At 38.7% G+C, this 22,434-nt stretch overlaps 1 protein-coding gene across 2 annotated transcripts in view; it reads left to right on the top strand.

Moving 5' to 3' along the window:
- LOC139696710 (CYFIP-related Rac1 interactor B) overlaps window positions 1–22,434 on the top strand; it is a 253,975-nt gene that overhangs the window by 101,051 nt on the left and 130,490 nt on the right. Inside the window, exon 3 of one of the 2 annotated variants that reach the window (XM_071595546.1) lies at window positions 20,058–20,147. The exons of the other annotated variant lie outside the window; for it this stretch is intronic. The gene's annotated coding sequence lies outside the window, so the exon portion shown is untranslated. The remainder of the gene's footprint in view (window positions 1–20,057; window positions 20,148–22,434) is intronic. 2 annotated transcript variants of the gene reach the window in all.

Genomic DNA, 22,434 nt, shown 5'->3' with positions numbered 1-22,434 from the left:
TGAGGCATGGAAAATAGATGCAGAGCATCCTGATTGTTAATTTAATGTTGAGGGCTGTGATAGAACGGAGAATGTTAAGCAAACGAGTTAGGGGCAGGAGTAGGATAGGAGTGTTGGACGGAATGAAGGGAGGAAGGAAGTATTCAGAATTGAATGGGGGCCTATTGTAAGGTTGGAAGTCGGGCCTTTTTAAGAGACTAAGGAATTGTCGAGATTATATATATGTGTGTGTGTGTTTGTGTGTATATATATATATGTGTGTGTGTGTGTGTGTCTGTTTGTGTATGTCTGTATATATATATATATATATATATATATATATATATATATATATATAGAAATATGCTTTAAGAAATTAATGGGCATGATTTTATTGTGACGCGACTATCCCTTCATCCTTGGCAGCGCGATAAAACCCATCGGGAAATGTGTTGGGGGGTCTGCCCTTCCCACGCAGTCGGTCATCAGTTTGCTCCGAGCAATCTGAGTTGAAAGAAGTGCGTCCGCGTGGAGTGTTCTTTTCGACTTCGTAACACGGCGCGATGGAGCGCTTAGCCACACGCCCTTCACCTCCACCCACACGCCCTTCATCGTTACCAACTTCCTGGCCGGGAGCACCCGGTAGTACCTCAGCCCCCTTACAGTCTCGGCTTGGCTCTGTGCAATTTTTTTTTGTTTCCCCGGCTGAAGAGAGAGCTGAAATGAAAGCATTGGTAGACCGAGGAAAACCTCCAAAAGCATTTTACAACGTTCTTGAGAGACATTTCCTTCAAGGAGTTTCAGGGTGTCTTCCAGGCGTGGCAGACGCGTCTCCGCAAGTATATTAATTTAGGGGCAGATTATTTTGAAGAATATTAAGCATTTGTACGAGTACGATCAATAAATCTACAGTTCTCAGATAATGCGTATTACTTTTATAATGGGCCCTGTTTATACATATACACACACGCACATATATTTATATTTCAGTTAAGTCAGAGAAACCTGGGACGCTGGAAACTATCCTTGGCTGAAATATTTTGTATCAATAATGCCTAGTTTACGCGCGTAACTTTCGGTCCTGAGTCAGTTATTTTGTTGCTCCAACTTATTAAATTTATAACTATTCCTAACTTCCGGTTGATTACTCCGGAGCCTTAAAGGTATGTGTACCAGCGATGATGCCCCAGTTGTGAGACGAACGCTCAGCAAGCACGGGCGAGGGAGTTTCATTATATTGAACGGAACATGGATTTCTCTACATACATATTAAACTTGTTGAAAACTGTTGCAAGCACCACTTCTTCATAATCTTTATTTTTTTTCGATTCTATTTCAAGTATTGCTTTATTGCCCTCATGACCCCTTGAACGTAAGGATTCTATCCAGAGGGGACGAGATAGTTTCAATTTCGCCCTCCACCGATCTCTCGATCCGATCGATTGGTGCGCATTCGTTCGTCAACCCTCTTTCCTCCCCAAGAAGAGGGTTCTCGAAGCCGAGGAAAAAAAGAGATAGAAATAAATGCGTTAAACACATCTGCTCCGGTTGACCTCAAATCAATCCGTCCGTGGCGGCCATCACGACCAGCAAAATGACGGATTCCAATGTTTACAAGCTCGGCCATCGATACGATGAGGGGTCGACGTAAGCCGACCTCTGCAAACAAACATCACCCTAATCCCTTCCACCACCACCATTCCCTTACCCTTTCCCCCATTGACCTCTTTTTATGATATTGTGTTAGAAGTACCGATGGCCCAAATTTATCGATTCCGTCGTCCTCGCATCTGTGACGGATTCGTGATTACGGAGGTTGTATACGTATAGTGACTGAAGGAGTCATAATGTGTCACCTCAGTACATTCATTAATGGTTATTGTTTAAAAATAATATAGCAACCAATTAATCATTATTAGGTAAGCAGAAATTATATGTGTATACTATTTCTAACCCCTTTAAGTGGTACTTATTAATTTTTTTAAACTTGCCCGAAAACGTACGTATTTTGGACTAGTTCTATTCGGTTTAGAAAATCATTCAATCTCGGCTGTTTTTTTCCAACGAATTAATTAATATAACTAAAAAGATATATTGATTTAGAACAGAAAAATTCAAAGTTGTAGAGGTAGGCAAAGAAGCTTGACCAAGGAGGGAATTTATGAGTCGGAAATTGAATAAGAATGTTAAGATAAAACTCATTAAAATGCTGGTATAGAGTGTGGTTTTGTGTGGCTCAGAGTAGTGGTATTTGAAGGAGGCTCAGATTGAGATGTTGACAAAGATGGAAAAGATAAAATATGCGTAAAGGAAAACAAACGAAGTGTTTGATGGGGGAGCAGGTGGGGACGTTGGGAGAAATCCAAATGAAGGATTCATTCTGACATCTCGATGAAATCCCTAAATAGAGTGTAAACACGTCCATAGGTTTCTCATAAAATTTCGCCTTGAAAAAATTTTCGTTCCACAAAAATGTTCAAAATATTTTTTTTAATATTTAGTTTTAAGTGACTGTTTCTTTTTTAATGTGTCATTTGTTATGAGGCATCGACTCGTGTATTTATTAGTTCTCAATGTAAGTATGAAATTTCGATATGAATCATATTATGTATTCCGAAGTTTTTGAAACTTGTTTGAACCGATATCCTAGTACTTTAAAACTTTTTTGTAGTCCCCAGTTCTTGTAAGAGTTTCGTGTGCCTGTTTTTCATGCACTAGTCTTGCCTTCCGCAGATGTAAGGCAGGTTCATGTTTTTTGGGAGTATTTTAGAGGAAAAGTTCCATTGTAATGGGGACATTTGAAGAAGAATTGGTATAGAGATAGAAGATTTTTGGGAGAAAAATAAAATTGATGACGGGTAAATATTCGAAGAAAAGATTAGTAAAGAGTTTAATGCAGAGCGTGGTGCTTCATGACCTGGTCTATGAGGCAAGAGGACGAGCGTAGATTGGAGGCTTTTGAGATGTGGGCGTGGCGGAGAACGGAGAAAATAAGTTGGACATAGAGGCAGATAAACGACGAAGTTTTGAAATGGGGCGGGAGAAGAGAGGAAGTTCCCGGGGAAATATGGAAAAGGCAGAGAAATTGGATGGAGGGTATATTGACTGGTGATGGGATGTTGAGGGTCGTAATAGAGGGGATAGTGTTGGAAAGAGGGCAGAATTAAAGAATGGAGTGGGTTTTGTAGGCAGTATGAAGGCAGGCAGAGGTTCCAAAATAGAAGAAATAGTAGGTGCCCACAATACTTCACTGTATTTTTAGTAATAAATAGTATTTAGGGACTAGAGACTCAAAAACTATCACTAACATGAGTAGAATGCATTGATTGATCGTGGCCCAATCTTCTTCCTCTCTTCGCCCGCCCCATTTCAAAACTTCGTTTGTCTCCCTCTCTGTCCAACTTATTTTCTCCAATCAACCAATCTCCTTCTGCATATGACCCTTTCGCAAGCGAAATTATTCCCTCAACGTCCAAACCATAATGTCCCTTTTCATCAAAAGTATACTTTCCATATACATGAATTACTCCGCCTGCTATATTATATAATTGATTGCCGCCAGTTGACATAGTTTAAATTACCGAAGTGATATTTACAAATGACTGTATGTGCATTCATTAAAGTAAGCGAACTAAACAAAGACTAATCGTGGATCGGGCTCGTGCAGAAGATTTTGTACATGGCTTACTACTTCCGAAGGGTCTGGGTTTCAATCCCAGCGGTAAGAAGATTTTTCCTGACGTATCCCGATCCCTTCTTTAGGAGAGCCACGGAGAGGGCACCTCAAGTAGATTGCGCCGCCCGTCAGATGGGACGTTAAATTGCGTGACCCCTCGGCGCCTGTCATAGAGAGTAGGGTAATGCCGAAACCCTCCCTGTGCCCACTGCGACACCATCCCGGGGTGTCCCATGCCGCGGCCGCTGGCGTGAGAGACCTGCCCCAGTCCCACCCCCGGGTGCGCTTCCTTCCTCCCCGCGACACGGTCGCTCATATAGCCAAAGCCAGAGTTTACAAACCTAATTCGCCATGTGTGGAAGCCATCGAAAGACTTCCCCCACCCACACCAATGGCGCCGCCTTCGAACCTTGTGGGCTTCTCCGTTCTACTTCTAACCCTCTACCTCCATCCTCCAGGACCCGCTTTACTCTCCAGCAAACCTCTCTAAATGCTTCCCCCTTCGAGTTAATCCGCTGGGGAGGGGGATGGGATTTCTTCCCCCACCCATCAGCATTTTCCGAAACCGTCCTCTCTCTCCCACACACTCGCCGAACTATTTTCTCCGAAACAGTTAGAAGGCGAAATGAGATCCGCAAAGTTTGAATAGGGTGAGATCACTAGAGTGTGTACGTTTTCAGCATGCGTGTGGTGTGAATCACGATGACGTCTATATTTTCTTTTCACTAGCGTCTGACATTCGTTCGGCATACATGGACCACTATAAAATCTATTTACTTTAAGCACGCAAGCTTTAACTTTCCAAGCAGCGTAGTGCTAAACAATTTTTCCTGAGATCCTTAAAACTATATATATATATATATATATATATATATATATATATATATATATCGATTGTATGGAAAAACTCCCACGAGCGGCACAATAATGGGCTGACACAATATAACACAAATAGAAAAGAATGGCAACATTTAAAAGAACACTCACACGGTAAATTGTTCGAGCTTTCGGCCCTCTCAGAGGCCTTCTTCAAGTGACACCTCAGTGGTCCCACTTGAAGAAGGCCTCTGAGAGGGCCGAAAGCTCGAACAATTTACCGTGTGGTGGTAAAAAGATTGAATGAATAAATGTTTCGGGGCTAAGAGGCGGCCCCTTCATCAGCAGATGAAAGATAGATTGGTTCATTCGCAATCATCATATTCGTAATGTGCTTATTAAAAGTGGTTTTTGATGGGTTCCAATCATTTCTACTTGTAACATTAAAAAGGGTCTTCCTTTCATTTTCCCCGCATAATTGACCTCTCCAATCCGTCTAAAAAGCTCTTCTCTTCCTTTCCCCTACCTTGCAGCCTCCCTTTTATCCCAGTTCTCAACACCCCACTACCTCTCAACACTTCCTCCTCGAACGTCGAATTTTACCAATTTCCTCTCTTCCCCGAGGATATTGAAAACTTAATCGCTGCTTGTCTTCCTCTCAGTCCGACTTATTCTCTCCTCCCCCTGATGATATCTCGAGAAGTTCCTCCCATTAAAGAGAGGGGCGTAAGCACTGTTTGCACCTTTAACTGAATATGCATCGGGAAATGGGTTTTCAACTCCGTCATCGCGTGTTGAAAGGCCATTTCGGTCCGCGGCGATTGCGAGAAGTGCAGTCGAGGCTGGAGATGTTGGCTGGAGGGAGATGGGGGCGAACGACGGCGAAGTTCAATTTTAAGCCGGCTTGAGGGCTTCCGCGGATGACATGATGGCGAGCGGTGCACTAGGATACTGGCCTCGCACCCTACGGCGAGGACTTAAAATAGCACCCTTTAGCCTTAAACTTAGGACTAGTAGACGTCTTCGGATGAGCTCAGTCCCCCTGCAGGGTTTCATTCTCCCTTCCACCCCTCAAGGCAGAGGGAGTAAACTTGGAGGAAGATCTTTAAATCAGGGCATTTCTCTTAAGTTTTGAATGTCTTTTAAAAAGTATGTGGTAAGCTAAAAGGCTTAGCGAGAGTAGGCACTGTGCAAGAGTATCTCCGAGATCTGTTCAATAGAGATTGATCATAATTAAGTTATTCGTGTGATTTACTGTGAAAAAAATACAGTTGCGCTTTGTACTATTAGCTTAACGGGTAATGAAGAGTGGTGCAAGTTTAATTGATTTGACGAAAGTATCGTGTCAGCGTCGGCCTTCTATGTTATATGGTTAGATTAATGTGTAATTTATGTGTGGTGATTGTTTTCTTGGTTTGACTACATTATTGCCTTTGCGGCTGACCTTTATTTGTTATATTGTTATCTTGATGTGTGATTTATGTTTATATTTTGCGCAATTTTCATCAAATTGACTGCAGTATTGTATCAGCGACAGCCGTTGCAATTTGAAACATTCTTCGCCGACCGCAACAATGCACTGCATTGAAGCTTTGCTTTCACCTGAACAAGCCTATTTATATGTATGTGTGCATTTATATATATATATATATATATATATATACATATATATATATATACATATATATATATATATACATATATATATATATATATATACATATATATTTGCACTTGTTGTCTGCTCGATTCTGCCTTCCCCACCTCTTGTGTTCGTCTTTTATATTTGTTCCTATCCCATTTCCATGCGAATGAATGAATATATGTGTATATAATTTTTATGTATATATAATTTATATATATATATATATATAATACACAGTAACACACAATATAGAAACACAAAAAAAGAAGAACACTCACACGTTATTTCTTGATATTTCGACGGAAACAATCCGTCTTCCTCTGAAGATGTAGAAGTAACTTCTATATCTTCTAAGATTACTTCTATATCTTCAGAGGAAGACGGATTCCATGCGAATGAATGAATATATGTGTATATAATTTTTATGTATATATAATTTATATATATATATATATATATATATATATATATATATATATATATATATATATATATATATAATACACAGTAACACACAATATAGAAACACAAAAAAAGAAGAACACTCACACGTTATTTCTTGATATTTCGACGGAAACAATCCGTCTTCCTCTGAAGATATAGAAGTAACTTCTATATCTTCTAAGATTACTTCTATATCTTCAGAGGAAGACGGATTGTTTCCGTCGAAATATCAAGAAATAACGTGCGAGTGTTCTTCTTTTTTTGTGTTTCTATATTGTGTGTTACTGTGTATTGTACTATTCGGCACTTCCGTGTTACGTCTACGAAAGCATATATATATATATATATATATATATATATATATATACATATAATTATACATATAATTATACATACATTTATACATCGCAGTGTTGCTCGTCGCTATCGGGAAAAGAAAATAGCTTTTTGAAATGTAAGGATACGTCTATTGAAAGTGAATGAGCTAAGCGTATAAAAGTTTTACTTCTAAAGATGAAAGGAAGGCACGAAGGATTCCATTAGAAATTTCTGTATTTTTACTTTTTATTCCACATATGTGTGCCAGGGAAATAACAGAACAGGTGGGAACTTGTTAAGCTCAGGACCCTTATGGCGTTCATTTGGGAGGAAGCATGCCGAGAATGCAGTTATCCCACTTGTTCGAAATCAAGGCCGTCGATTTCAATTTCCCCATCTAGCTCATGAATGGAAAGAGCTCTCGTGTTGGAAGTTGCCTTCCATGGACTATTATTTTTATCTCGTATCTTTTTTTTCTATTTTTTTCGAACATCAATCCACTCAAATACTCCGAGGAGATGGCCATGGAGTTTGGAAAGGTAACGGTTTGCATGGCGCCACATGTAGCGTCAAAACACCAATGCCGAAGAGTATAAACGTCACGTGACATGTGACGGTCATTGTTGCAGTCAAAGCGTTGGCATCCCCGGCAAATATTTAAGATTCAATAGTTTACTTACAGTATATAGCGGCGGCTTCATTGCACTAGTATTAATTGCAATTTTTATGCAAATGGAGGTATTGACAGTTTCTTTCAGATAAATCCGACACTAGCGCCCAATAGGTCCATATACTAAACATAAAATAAAATATAATCGCTAAGCACAACGTAAATTTTTGCTTATAGTATTCTAACTTAACCAGAGTAGTTTCAGGATCATTTCTTAAGTAATCCGTCGACGCGATAAATAACTAATGCCATTCGCGACTGTGTGGTTCACTGAGGGTCATAAAGTCGATCATACGACGAACATCAGGTTTAAAATCAGTTTTAACCGTAAGAAATATTTGAAGCGTTGCTCAAAACTCGTGTCCAGTGACTGTACAGTTGCCGTTATCTCTCTCTCCCCCCCCCCTCCCCAAAGTATTAAATATACATTCTTTCTTTTCCCAATCCATGGTTTTATCGATTAGTATCGAAGCGAATGCCGAATCGATTAAATATGCTTCTTGTTTCACTATGCGAGGTCCTGTTAATATTATTTATTTATTATTATTTATTATTATTTATTATTATTTATTATTATTTATTATTATTTATTATTATTTATTATTATTTATTATTATTTATTATTATTTATTATTATTTATTATTATTTATTATTATTTATTATTATTTATTATTATTTATTATTATTTATTATTATTTATTATTATTTATTATTATTTATTATTATTTATTATTATTTATTATTATTTATTATTATTATTAGTATTATGTAGTCTACTGTTCAGGTAGGTTTCGTATAGGCATAGACTGATTCATTTTGATACTGCGATACATTTTCTTGCCTCTCCGTATAAATGCAACCCAACCCCGACCCTACACAAGACCTTTCTTCAATGACGTATAATTTCTTCCTCCCCTCAATCTATCCAACATGTCTATCCTTTTACTACCCATACATCTATCGCAGTCTTCAACATCCCATCTCCAATCAAAACAGTGTGCATCCACATTTCCTTTCACCTTTGGTTCTCTATCAACAGTCTTCTATCCTCTTCCATATTGCCTATTTCTGTCAATTTCATCTCTTCCGTGATTTTCCACACCCACACTTCAAAAACCTCCAACCGATGTCTTCATGTTGTTTCAAACTCCCATGTTTCCGCGCCGTACAAAGTCATGCTCCATATCAAAGTTTTTCCACTAATCGTTTTTTATCATCCTTACTCAACGTCCCTGCCATCGATCCCTTCTTACTCGTGAAATATTCTTTACATAATTCGATTCGTCTTATCATGTCCCTAACTATATCCACCATTTTGATCCAAAAAACTGGAAGGATAAGTTATCTGTTCCAGCTGCCCTAGTTTATGAACTCCTATTTTAATATTTAAATTAGCCATTTTATCTCTTTCTCCGAAAGCTTATAGTAATTGCTTGTACACAATTTAAATATATTAGAGGTACACTTTGAACATTAGTTTTTTTATTCAATTCTAAGATTGTCTTACTTCGTCCTTCTTGATTTGTCCTTACGTACTTTCCTCTTTGTCGCGAGATCTTCACCTTAAATTTCCTTTCTTTGATGTCTCTAACTAATTTCTTGTGATCCAAGGTTTGTCCAAATGCACAGTTCAGTTAATTTATAGTGTGTTATCTCGAAGAGGAACAGTTAAAAATAATATAAACCGTTTGCGAGGTTTATTAGTCCTATCCTAACGACTTGGTCTAAAAGATTAAAATCATTCGCACGGTAGCTCTTTCGGGCGATTATCGAACCCGACGTTGATCGATAATGAGCGAGATCGATAGTGAGAGAGATCGATAAGGAGAGAGATCGATGAGGATGGTAGTGGAAGTGTTGCCCCCGTAAAAATCGAACACCTCTTCCTCTCACTCGGATCGAGTGCGTGATCGAAATGACGCTCGACTTAGCGTGCTCCGCAAATTGCCTATTAATTGATCGTCGCACCGTGTTCGTCGTGAGATTTCCCGCGTGAAAATGTCTAAAATGTTTCTGCCCGACTTTGATGGATGGACTCTTTGAAGGGCGTCTCATTAACGCAAATGACCGCTAACGGTGCGTCCTTTTTCCCAGAAATATTTCCCGCTATCATAATTACCCTCCCAGGAGCCCGGTATGTGCTCGTACGCCGTATCGCTCAGGATCACATTCTGAACTTTTTTCCCCACTGAGAGTATGCCGCTGCTCAAAAATGTACTGAGGGTAATTCGATCCTCTCTTAAATATTTTTCGACTAGGTGATTAAACTGAATTATCTGGCACATGCATACAAAAGGTGACCATCCTACCTGTCCCAATGGAGTACTATCCGGATGAAGTTCAGCAGCAACTACACTTGCCTGAACTTTTCATGAATACGTTGAAGAACGCGTAAGATCAAATGGACCCCTTAAATGCGGAACAAGTAAGTCTGCTAAGGATTAGGTTAGGAAAACGTAGTTTATGGAAAGATACGGTTCAGAAGTACCGAACCATTTGACCACTTACACGGGTGAGACTTAAGTTTGTAGGGAACGTAAGAAAAAAGACGATATATTGGGAAACCCAACAAGGAACTATTTACAATCAGTATTCTACCGTTTAATTTTAGTTTTGGAAGGAAACCAGATTAAGTATCGATAAATTAATTTGCTACTCTCAAGAAAACTCAACCTAACGCCCTGCATTAAAATAACTTTTTCTTTAATTCCGTAAACTTTCTCCCATAATTCCGTCTAACATACCTATCCTTTTCCTTACCTTTCTCGTTAGCGTAAAGTTCCCCTCTCTATCGCAATCACCGGCGGCTTAAGTTGCCTGTTGCCTTTACAGAGGTACTTAAGATAGTCATTTTACATATCATAACGTAATATTCGTACATATTTTAATGTTTTAATTTTTTATATTTAATCAGTACATATTTTTTTAATAATGAAAGCCGTAATCCGATCCTACCCTCGATTAACATGAAGCGTTCTTTTAAAATTAAGATTTCTTTCGTGAGTACTTTGTAGCTATTTTTAATGAGCATGAGTTATAAATTAAAGTTAGCAAGAACTACATTAAAAAAATGAGCAATTTTGGTTTTGTGTGTGTGTGTAATTCCATTTAAATGTTTATCCTCTTTATCTTCTTTAAAACACTCACCTCTTTCGTCTTGCTGTAATGACTCAGTTTATTATGAGTGCGGTTTGAAATGTCCGCTCGCTTTATGATGATGATAATGTTTTAACGCCGAAACACACGTCTCGCAAATAAATCTAAGAATCCGTTATTTTTTATCTCATAGCATTTAAATCCTGCTTTGAAGCCACTGCCGTTTCTCAGAAAAATGATTCCATGGATTTCGTTAATGTCACTCGCTTTATAGAGCCTGGAAATTCAATCCAGTCCCGATGAATCGGGGGCGGTTTAATCTGACAGCTAATCACCCGAAATTCATAGCACATTTGTGGGAAACCTTTTTCTCTCTTTACCTAACTGCCAAAATGCCTGTCATTTCCAGCAACAGGATAAATCTTAAAATAATTTGTTTTCGTTGAACCTAGATTTATCAATATTTTTTTACTGTGAAAAGCACGTTTGGCATTTATAAAAATAGTAATTTTTGTTCTACACCACTGTTCGAGATTCATACTTGGAAAGGAGGAAAAGAACTACCGCCAAAATGACCCCGTGACCTCTATGACTTAAACAACGTGCTGTTATGCATGTAGAAAAATATGTGGGCCAATATTATTTTGTTGTTTTAGTAGAATTGGCTATTTGAACATGTTTTTTATTTGATCCCATGTTTCCCGTCACCCATCCCACCATTTGCGTGTTATTCGATATCCACGCTATTTATTATATAACGCATAGGTATGAAGTTATTAATGAATTTGAACGCGGGTACATATGATAACAATACGTTTTTAGCATGATCTGTAGGAGTATCATGGAATGAATGCCCCACATGTGGCCAATCAAAGAGTTTCTGATCCTGGTTGGGGATAAAACGTTTAGAGAAATCCAAAGGGGTCCGAAAAAATGGATTCAGAGCGTTTTGATTGGGGATGAAATTTAGAAGACTATAATATAACATTAGAGGTATGGTTTGGGAAGAAGAGGGACATCCATGTAGGACGGAATCAAGGGAGTTAGATTGATGGCGAAATTGAAGAAGAGCGAGTATATTGTGGGGTGTCAGGTTGTGTTTTGTTAGGAGAGGTAAATAAATATGTCGTTTAACTGTATTGTAGTTTATGTCGACCTTAAATGATAGAACATCAATGATAATAATGTATTAATGTAATAATATTATATGGCATCGATCCGGAAAATCGAAAGTTCGTGGTTCATTTTTTATGCAGCATTAACTTTTTATCGGTATGGTGTAATCCTCTTCTCTCCCCTCTAAACCTATAGGCAGGGAAAGGATAGGAATGCTTGTTTCAGTTAGTATTGGGTTGGGCAAGGCTTAGAAATCTATCGGTGTTCAAACTGACTCCGTCCAAAACCTACCTTAAACGTCAGGCTACCATATAATTATTATACTAATCATTTCATTTTTGTTTCCTCCATCTTTGTTTTGTGTTGTTTCCTAAAAAAAGAATTATTCCACCTTTCCACGCGAATAATTATTCTGTTTAATGTCATTATTACCTTCTAATCTCACGTGCCGTATTTTTGTTACTTATTGTGACAATTATATCTTTAAAATACGGCCTTTAACTTTTATTAATGCGTGTCTTTATCCACGAACCAATAAAATTCCGTTCATGAAAATATTCTCCTAAAAAAAATTATGAGAGGAGGTAATATGCGGCGTACTTCGAAGTCTGTATCAGAAAGAAGAATCATATTTTTTTCTTAATGACCTCTTCTTTATGCCATACAAAGAGATTGGACTGCCAGCATTATTTTTTTACTCGCGATTTGAATTGACCTTCAGTTGTTTTCGTCGACGTAGGCACACGATACTGCCCGCTTCTAGCCATTGAGGCGGATATGACGAGAATGATTGCCCAAATTATGTCAAGATATAATCCCTGACCTTAGAGATATTGTTGAAAAGCGGAGAGAATGTTCTTGTTTGTTAAAAAAACCTAACAGAAAAGGAAACACATTTCCGGCCGCTTTGCGGAAATCCAAATGATGGAGTTGAAACTACGTCCATTTTTTTATTAGAACGTATATTTTCGGCAACACGACATCGCGGGTACCTTGGAGGGCGGTATTGATTTTTAAATGTCGTGCGATATAAACGATTTCCGGTCCAAATTCAATAAAAATTAATATATTGCAGCTCGCAAAAATATAATTTTTGTTTATATCGTCAGTATTTAAAATTACCCCCGGCGCGGTAGATTACTGTTAAAAGGCCTTATTCTTTTATTTTGAAATCGTAAATGCTAAAAAGGTTTTTAAGAGAATCCAGTCAAAGGAGTTCATACATACGTACCTTGGGGCAGATATAAGCTTCAAAGGTATTTAAATGACAAATTTCCAGCCTAAATTCTTTTAGATATTAGATGCCATCATCAGAAAAAATTATTTTGATGTTATCGTCTTAATTAAAGAAAACCAATGGGTATAGAATACATATACAGGGTTCGTCCGGAAAATAAGTGTACTGACTCCTGGGCTGGGAGCGCCGCTCAAGGCGCGCCCAGCACCGCTCTGACGGGCTGCGATTGGAGGGGGGTATGTTGGCAAGCGACGCTGAAAAAGGCAGTCGGCTCTTAGCTGTGGCGTAGTGAGGAGCTCTGTTAACGCGAACCTCCACGCTCGACCCACGTCATGGAACGCGATGCCGAAGTTTTTGGAGCAGCGTTATTCCATCAAATTTGCGGTAGAGCTTGGGAAATCGTCTACCGAAACTGTCGGTATGATTAACCAGGCTTACGGGGAGTCAGCCATGTCCAGAAACATGATCTTTCGGTGGCACAAGATGTTCGTGGAGGGCAGAGAAGAGGTCGACGACGAGTCTTCGAGAGGTTCCCGATGATGCCTTCGCGGGAGCGTTCCAGGAATGGGAACGCCGCTGGAACAAGTGTATCGACTCACAAGGGTCCTATTTTGAGGAATATTAGCTTAAGATATGTAAAAGTGTAATAAATTTTTTTTCCTGAGCTCAGTACACTTATTTTCCGGACGAACCCTGTATATGTGTGTATATATATATATATATATATATATATATATATATATATATATATATATATATATATATATATATATATATATATATATATATATATATATATATATATATATAATACATATATATATATTATACATATATATACGCACAAATATATATGTATATATTTTTTATCCACACATTCTCTTTCAGTGAAATTAACGTTTCCTCGGTTAAGAGCATCGGCCCGGCAAGTCGAAATTCCGCGGTTCAACTCCCGGTCAAGAAGACTTTTTTGCGCTTGTGACTTGCTCGAGTTTATATGATATGAGGTCGGTTTATATGTACAAAAGTGTAGAATTTTTTGTCTTGTCTTTTAATGATACGTTTACATCTAGGAAGATGATATAGGAGGAGGAAACTGTAGAATTGAAAGGGACAGACGACGAAGCATTGAGGTTACCATACTAGAGGTTTCCGGCGTTGTTTTATCAGGAATATTTTCTCTGCGAGATTAAGAAAGAGGTTTGCATAGGAAGGGCTGAAACTGCTGCCCATGGCACAACCCTTGATCTGCAAGTAGAATTGGTTGTTAAAGAGAAGGAATCACGGGTTAGGATGAAGTCGGAAAGGCTAAGGCGAAATTCAGTGATGGGTATGTGTGGCTTAGGGCGTTGAGAGAGGTAGTATTGGAGAGCGTAGAGACCTTCTGAGTGGGGAATGGATGTACAAAGGGATTAGGCATCAATGGTGGTCATGGTAATCTCGGTATCTGGAGCGGGGGAGGTTGATTTTAGCCTTTCCAGGAAATGGTATGAATCTTTAGTGATTGACGGTAGGGAGTGGACTATTGGATGCAGGTAGTGGTCTATAAATGCAGAGATTCTTTCCGTTGGGTAGTTACGGAAGGATAAAATCGGACGACCGGGATTGCCAGGTTCATGGATCTTCGGAAGGATATAGAAATGAGTGGTGAGCGGGTGGGGAGGGGAGAGGAGAGGAGGGCCAGGTCTGAAGGACATAGACCTTCATTAGGCGCGTTGGAAGCGAGAAATTCAAGGAGTTCGTCCTGAAGTGCGGGATTTGGGTCTTTGGGTATTTGCTGGTAGGAAGAGGTATCAGAGAGTTGTGTGTTATCCTCCCTTATATAATATGTTCTATTTAATACACAACCGTTGAACCTTTGTCCGCGGAAGTAATAATAATATTTGGATTATTAATTAATCTTCTTAACTCTGAGGGTTGGGTGGGAGACAGATTGGGTTGAGGATTTAGGGACTTGAGGGAAGACGGGTTGGAAATTCTGGACAAAAGAAGGTTTATAAAAATTTTCACTGGATAATTTGAGGGCTGGGGATTGAGTTCTTGGGTAGAAGCAGGCTTGAATTTGCGTAGGGCGTTGTGAAGGGGTCGGGATATTTGCTGGGGCAACGGTTGCGAATTCCAAAATACCTTCCACCGGAGATTCCGGCAAAAATGCGGTACGTCCCCGAGGATTGTCACGTGGTTTACTCTGGGGGTGAGGGTGAATGAGAGGCCCTTGTTTAAAAGAGAAGTTAGTTTTGGGCTAAGAGGTTTAGACGAAAGGTTACCACGTGGCCCGCGGAGTCCGTCTCCTCGTCTGGCGGGAGGTGGGTATGGAGGCTTTGGAATGGGGTTGGCGCTTAGTTCCTCGGAAAATTCGAAAACGTGTGAGTTTCTTTCCTTTTTCTGTATTTCTGTGTTTTGGTTTTTGCTCGCTAGTGCTAACTTCATATGCATTATGTATGTACGCTTACATTCATACTTATATATACGCGTCGGTGAAGAATCGATGTGTAAATTACGCCATTATTCATCTACAATCTAATTATATGCTTTATTAGGTCGAGACATCGAAACAAATTTTCTCATATCTATTTTTGAATGTATAAAACCTAACCATGACAGTGTAGAGTGTTGTTAATTTTTTTGGATGAGAGCGAGCAATTTAAGTTTTGAAAAATGAGCGGAGGGGCTCGTCGCTCATGTGCAGTGATGCCGTAAAACGTTACATCCTCGGGCGTTCCCCCGAGTGGGTCTCTACCATTTCTCACGGTTCACGGACCATCGTGTCCCCGAGGACGGACGTGTGTGTCTCGAGGGGTGGGGGAGAACCACGGTGCCGCGCCTCTCTTCGACCCCCAGGGCGGAAGGCGCCGCCGAAGGGTCACTACGCCCCCTTCCGGCAAAAGGGTAAACGTGGGATTGGGGGGGGGGGAGCTTGGGTTCGCCCATGTTACACCGCGAACACGCAAGTAGACTGTGGGACAACGCCAAAGAAAACAAACTCTCAGTGCACCCCCTCCCCCCAATTACCCCCCTCTCCCCCGGCGGAACTCGAACCCGGTGTCGTCTCCTGAGGATACCGTTTCAGCCGACCGCCTCCATATCGATCCGACGGGACGGCAATTGCTCCCGAAAGGATTACTGCGGACGAATCTCTTCTTGTTGTTCTACTACGACCCGGGCTGCGTGCAATTCTTGGCTTGAATAGTCAAAAAGTATTTTTGAATAAATTATCTTTCATATAAATAATTATTATTTTTTTTACAACATTGACACTCATGGTTACATGATCAGCTATCCTATTCAACTGTAAGGCGCTCGATAAGGGCCCCATTTATTTAACAATACCTGTTCACAAAACGAAGTATACGTATATCATTTCTTTGAGTTGTTATTTGGACGTGGTTTTTTCCCTTATTTTCTGAATCAGCACCATCAAGATGGGTTTGAGCTAAAATCAGGTTATCACTCGTATTTTGTATCCAAATTATGATTCCTCGTAAGTTTTTGTTCGCTTAAGAAGTGAGATGGCGTTCAAGAATACCTTGCTTTGAGCTAGAGCTTTGTCTTAGAAAACAAGTATTTTATTTCTTAGTGAAAGCTTCCTTAGGAAAATTAGTTTCGCCATTGGTCATATATTAGCGTTTTTCCAAACTTAAAAAATATTCCATTTGGGATCATATTCGACGATTTAATTGATTCGACCAGCATTGATTGGCTGAGTAAGTATTGACGACCACAACAATATTTGAAATATCGAACCGTATATCGGTCAAAAAGAAAATTGAAATAATAAATTGTTATCGTTACTGCCCTAGTTTCTGCCTAACAATGGAATGGCGATTCATTAATTTAATTGGCTCATCATTCTTTCGTAAGACTCGGAAATCTATGGATTACGCTTTTTATGTTTGGTTTTAAGAAATTACTCCCTCTCCGAGTCGTTCTTCTCGACATTATAAATTATTCCTGGGCTGAGGAGAATGATAGGATTCCATGTCTGATGGGAAGTAGAAGCAGGCTGTTTCGTGTTCGATCACGTTTAGTATAATTCAAGTCAACCCTTGGGTTTCCGAAATGTTGGATCGCCCCCAAAGTTTAAATTGTAAACGAAGTCAATTAAGTTCCCTCGAGTCATTGCTCTTTTAATCTTGCAAAATCCCGCGTGTCAAAAACTCACATCGCATATATATATTATTCTGATAACTCCAGTGAATATAAAACTCAACTCCTATCTCCGAGGGTACGATTGCCATCTCTGTCAATGGTTTTTGAGTAACTAACTAGTGTGTCGAGCCGTGGGGAAACACGAAAACAGGCCAAACGTGACTTATCCTGAGCTAAACACACAAGTGAGACAGGAGGAGGCATTGTAAATAAAAAAATGGCCTAAAAATTGTCGTATCTGCTTTACTCCAACGCTTCGGTGAGTTTACATACGTGTTGCATATCGTCCGTGTATTGTTTAAAATAAATTCATTTTGGGGCGTAGCGTGTTAACGCATGCAAACAAAGTTGCCGCGGTAATTATCTGACATCAAAAGAATCTTTTAATCCGCCCATTACTTCGACCTACGGTGGCCTTACGGCGTGATTACCTACGCTCGCTTAGAAAGCATTAGCCAAAGCGGAAATTGCGAGAGATTTAACCAGCAAGGTTAATTGACCGCTTTGACGCAACCATTGCCGATTATTCTTCCCTAGACACGTTGTTATCGATCTGTTATGACGAAAAATACGGTCTGAACAAAACATTTTATGTTATTTGTAACTATAAAGACTCGGCTGTGAAGAATGCTTTCAACGAGATCAATTAATAAAGGGACGAATTTATTTTATGGAACATTTAGAATTTTGGAGTCCTCTCTAACCTGTACTACGTATGTATTACTGAACTTTCCTCTGATACTACAGTGTCTTGCGGTTGGCACAGTTGCTAGGGTAAACAAATCCAAATTTATGAATCCCAGGGAGTAAGTCGAATTAGTATTTTTGTGATGGAAAGCGAATCGCGGTCTTAAAATGGCATCCGGGAGTCTAAAAAAAATGGAGCAGTCATAATGTTCTTTACATTCTCTTTGCATTCGTAATTCCTTTTGACATCCCATAATCCGCGTCTCGCGTGACCAAACGACGTAAGTCGTTCGTCCTGAGAGGTTTCCTCGTGGTCTTTTTCAACCATTAACTTAATTCTTTGAAAGAAATTCCGTGGTTTTTAAGGTCAAGGTACGAAATAAATACCTGCCTAATAAATATTAATTCTCAAATAAATGTAATTCAGTGTCTCATTACACTCGAGATCTTCTTCAATTTTTTTTCGCACCAATTGAAAATATTTCAATACCCTTTCTCTAATTTGGGTAATTACTGCAACTTCTTTTGAGAGACGCGTGGAAAATGGCATTTACACCACGTTGCGCAATATTAGTCTTTTTTGTCGTCTGCAGTCATGTTTTTACCAACATACATCTTCCAAATGTGCGATTTAAATCGCCTCCGTTATCATATCACACCTGATAATCCATAATTTGGTTGAGGCAACTAACTAATATCCCTGTGTTCAAGAAAATGGTATAATTTTTTTATTCCACCAGCCAAAATTTACCGATAAAATTGCGAGGTTTTTTTCGCTGGTCATTAAGGTGTTCTATAAATCTCAAGTATCTATGAACTCCGAAGGCAATGGTCTCCCAACCCTAGATAGAGACCCAAATTCGGGCCACGATGGATATTTAATGGTCGCGTTAAGGAAGTCAAAAAGATAAGATACTAAAATTAAAAAAGTTAATGGAAAAATATCTTTTCTACAGAGCCTTTTTCTTACATATTTAAAGAAAGTTGCGTGTGATATTTTGGAAGGAGAAGATTTTATAGTAATGACATAATATTAATATAATTGACTTTAATTTAGCAGATTATATTACAAATGCGAAAGAAGCTCTCGAGTTTCCTTGCGAATGCATGACTTTGTAGCTGTCTCACAACTTGCTGCGGCCTCGTTCGCAAATAAATTGTCTCAGTCGTTGTGTCGCAGAAGATATTTTGGGGTCCGCAAATTCAAGGGAAACTCGCTACCGCAAAGCATTCGTTCGCCGAAACAGAATCTTCCACGATATCAGTGAGCCTTTGCGAAAGCCCTCGACCCGCAATCGCGTAATCACCTGAAAAAATCGATAAGCGGGCAATGTCACGTTCTCAAAGTGATGAGTATTTTTCTGCTGTTAATCTTTGATGTGTACCAACCATGCTTTATACTTACCATTTTCTATATTGAAAGTGACAGAGATCTATTGAAACAAAAAGCTCAGTTTCGTCAATTTTTGGTTGATATCTAATCACGCGCCCACATAACAAACAAAGTTGACAATCAGCGAGGTGGAAAAGTCCATTAAAGCAATCAATAATTTGGAAAAAAGCCAGGTGACAACCAAATGAAAACATCAGAAAGGAAAATTAATTCAGTTGAATTGCTTGGCTATTCTCTTTTTGAAACACCTAACATTTACAATCAAAAGTTTTAAGAGCACATCCGGGTAATTTGTCCTGATCACTAATGCCTTTATTTAAGACCTATCATCATTGGCTGTGATTAATTATAACGTACAATTACTATGGACAGTGTACAGTTCTATAAACAGTAGTCACCATTTTTCATTTATTTTTGGCTTGATTTATAATTTCATAATCATTGTCTCAACAATTTCACTGCTCATTGAAACCCAATCGATTAATGGATCAGGAAATGAACAGCGACGAGCCACTGATTGTTGTTACTGGAACTAAAGTCTAAGTATGGAAAATTACTGAGCAGTAAAGTGATCATTCGTTTCAAGAATTTCGAACCCTTTCAAAAATTTAACCCATGAACCTAAAAATGAAAATTTTAACGCATCATTGCTACAAAAGTGTGGAAATCTTGTGTCTTGATCAACTAAGTTTGTAAAATATGGTCTTAAATAGGCGTCGTGGTAGCCCAGTGGGCTATGCGATCGCTTTTGACCCCCCAGAGTCCCCGGTGTGTACCCGGGTTATTCCACTGGTACCTCTGGACCTCATCCGAGCCTTGCGATTTTACAGGTACCAGATCTTCCTGGGGAGCCACGGACGGAACAAGCAACTGGCCCGGCGTGTCAACTACAGCGCAGTTGACCTTACCATTAGTACGAGGTGAGATCTACCGCCCTTAAAATAAACCAGCCCAAGGAATGGTTATAGTAATTGAGTTTTTGTACTCTGCATAATGTATGAATGATTCATTCACTTTTTTAACTCTTAGATTCGTGGATCTGAAAAATACACTAAACTTAAATCTTTAAGCTTTGACGTCCAAATCGGTCAGAAATAATGACGGCAATAAGAGTGTTTGGATCGATATAATCTACTGGTACATTTCACCTGGTAGATGATGGCAGGGGGAATCTGTCCTTGCCACATATTTGGCAAGGGGATTCATTGATGGTGATTCAACACCAGGTATACAACATCAAAAATTAAGTTTTCCTTAACTTTGAGTCACAGAATATATGTGTTGTATAATAGATATAATGGTATAACATCATAACTAAAGGAATGTACTGTTTTTATGTGAGACATACAGGCACTACACATGCGAGACGAGCTAGATCAAGAAGGGCAATAAAATAAGTTAAGATGAAATAATGACGACATACTGTACTATTAAGAATGAAAAAAAAACAAAAATAAACCCTGCCACCGCTTATCGTTTTTGGCAAAAATGACATCGTAAATCTATATGTTCTATAATCTTATTGTCCTGATCTCTCCTTCCTTACTACGATTGGGCTAATCAACATTATCCCTAAAGAGGGCAGCTTTCAATTTGTAAATATTGTATTTTTTTGGCAGTAATAAGTAATATTAAGAGAGGCCACCGATGGCTTAAGTCATTAGCACCATTAGGGGTAGGTATTGTAATTTGGTAAAGGTTAGGATTTCCGAGAATGGGGGAATAATGAGTGTAGAGAAACTCAGCTCCGATATTAACCTCATCTAAATTAGAGAAAAACGCCGAGGAGTCATACAAATTTGGCGTCACATCCGAAGGACGGGGTACTCCTCTTGACGTGCTTAAAGTAAATTAGTTGACATGGATGAAGGAGTTAAGATGGAATAGAGAAAAATTGTATGTTTCCTTGTGGAAAAGCTAGATTTTTAAAGCGTTGTTTTGATAAATTTAGGTCATTAGATGCATGACTATCGAGATTATTAGATGAACCAAGTTGGGAATCACCTAAGGAACTATGGTTAAAGCATAGAATAAAATTCTTGAATAAATTGGATGATGTTATCTTTAGTAAAGATGTTGAAAATGTATTATTAGTATATTCGTACAGCGGTAGGAGAGATCATGCAAATGAAATCATAGAGATTAAGTGTAGTACAGATTTTTTCCTGTTTTTTCCATGTTTTCCCGTGAACTATAAGAGATCAGAATAATTAGAAACGACTTTGGTAGGGTGGAAAAATATTTTTCTTTGTTCATTCTAATTAACTTAGTATGTTGTCATTATTTCATCTAACCTTAGGTATTGCCCCTCTTCTAACTACTATCTTGTTTCTTATCCGTGAAGAGGTATATTTCGCTTAGATACTGTATTGTATATAACTGTAGTTTTCATGATATACATTATTTCCGCCATCCTCACCTCTCCTCGTGTGTGTGTATATATATATATATATATATATATATATATATATATATATATATATATATATATATATATATATATACTAGCTGAATACCCGGCTTTGCACGGGTTAGGGAGAAATAGTAATTTAAATATACTACATAAATAAACAAAACAAATTATAAAGTACAATAATACACTACTTCATACAAATTTAAGAATCTTTTTTATTTAACACCTGTTTATAAACTACATTTTTTGTTTCATATCCAGGAGAAATAACATATAAATTTTTAGGCGAACCTACTCTGGAGCAAGCAACATAAAGTTGCCCGTGGCTAAAACTTGGCGATCTTAGATCAACACCACAAAACTTTAAAGACTGTCCCTGTGATTTATTAATGGTAATTGGAAAAGCTACCCGGACTGGAAACTGTAATCTTTTAAAGTTGAAGGGAAGATCAGTTGGGATTAGAGGTATCCGTGGAATAAAAATTATTTCACCTTTTCCTTTTCGCGTTAAAATGACTGCCTGGATTATATTTTTCATTAATTTTGTCACACACAATCGTGTCCCGTTGCAGAGTTTTGGTGGATCTAAATTTCGTAATAAAATGATTGGAGATCCTACTTTAAGTACAAGGCGATGTTGTGGCAATCCAGCTGGATCAAGTGAATTTAGGAATTCCGTTGGATAATTTACGGCTTCGTCAGCATCCACTACGGTATCAACCGATTTATATTCAATCACGTCTCCTGGCAGCATGGCTAGTATCTCCTTGTTAATTTCATTAACATCATCGTTC

Source organism: Hetaerina americana, unplaced genomic scaffold (genome assembly GCF_022747635.1).
Source record: "Hetaerina americana unplaced genomic scaffold, ioHetAmer1.1.p SCAF_7, whole genome shotgun sequence".
NCBI classification, from domain to species: domain Eukaryota; kingdom Metazoa; phylum Arthropoda; class Insecta; order Odonata; family Calopterygidae; genus Hetaerina; species Hetaerina americana.
Note: the sequence above shows the minus strand (reverse complement) of the source record. Positions and strands in the feature narration are given on the sequence as shown.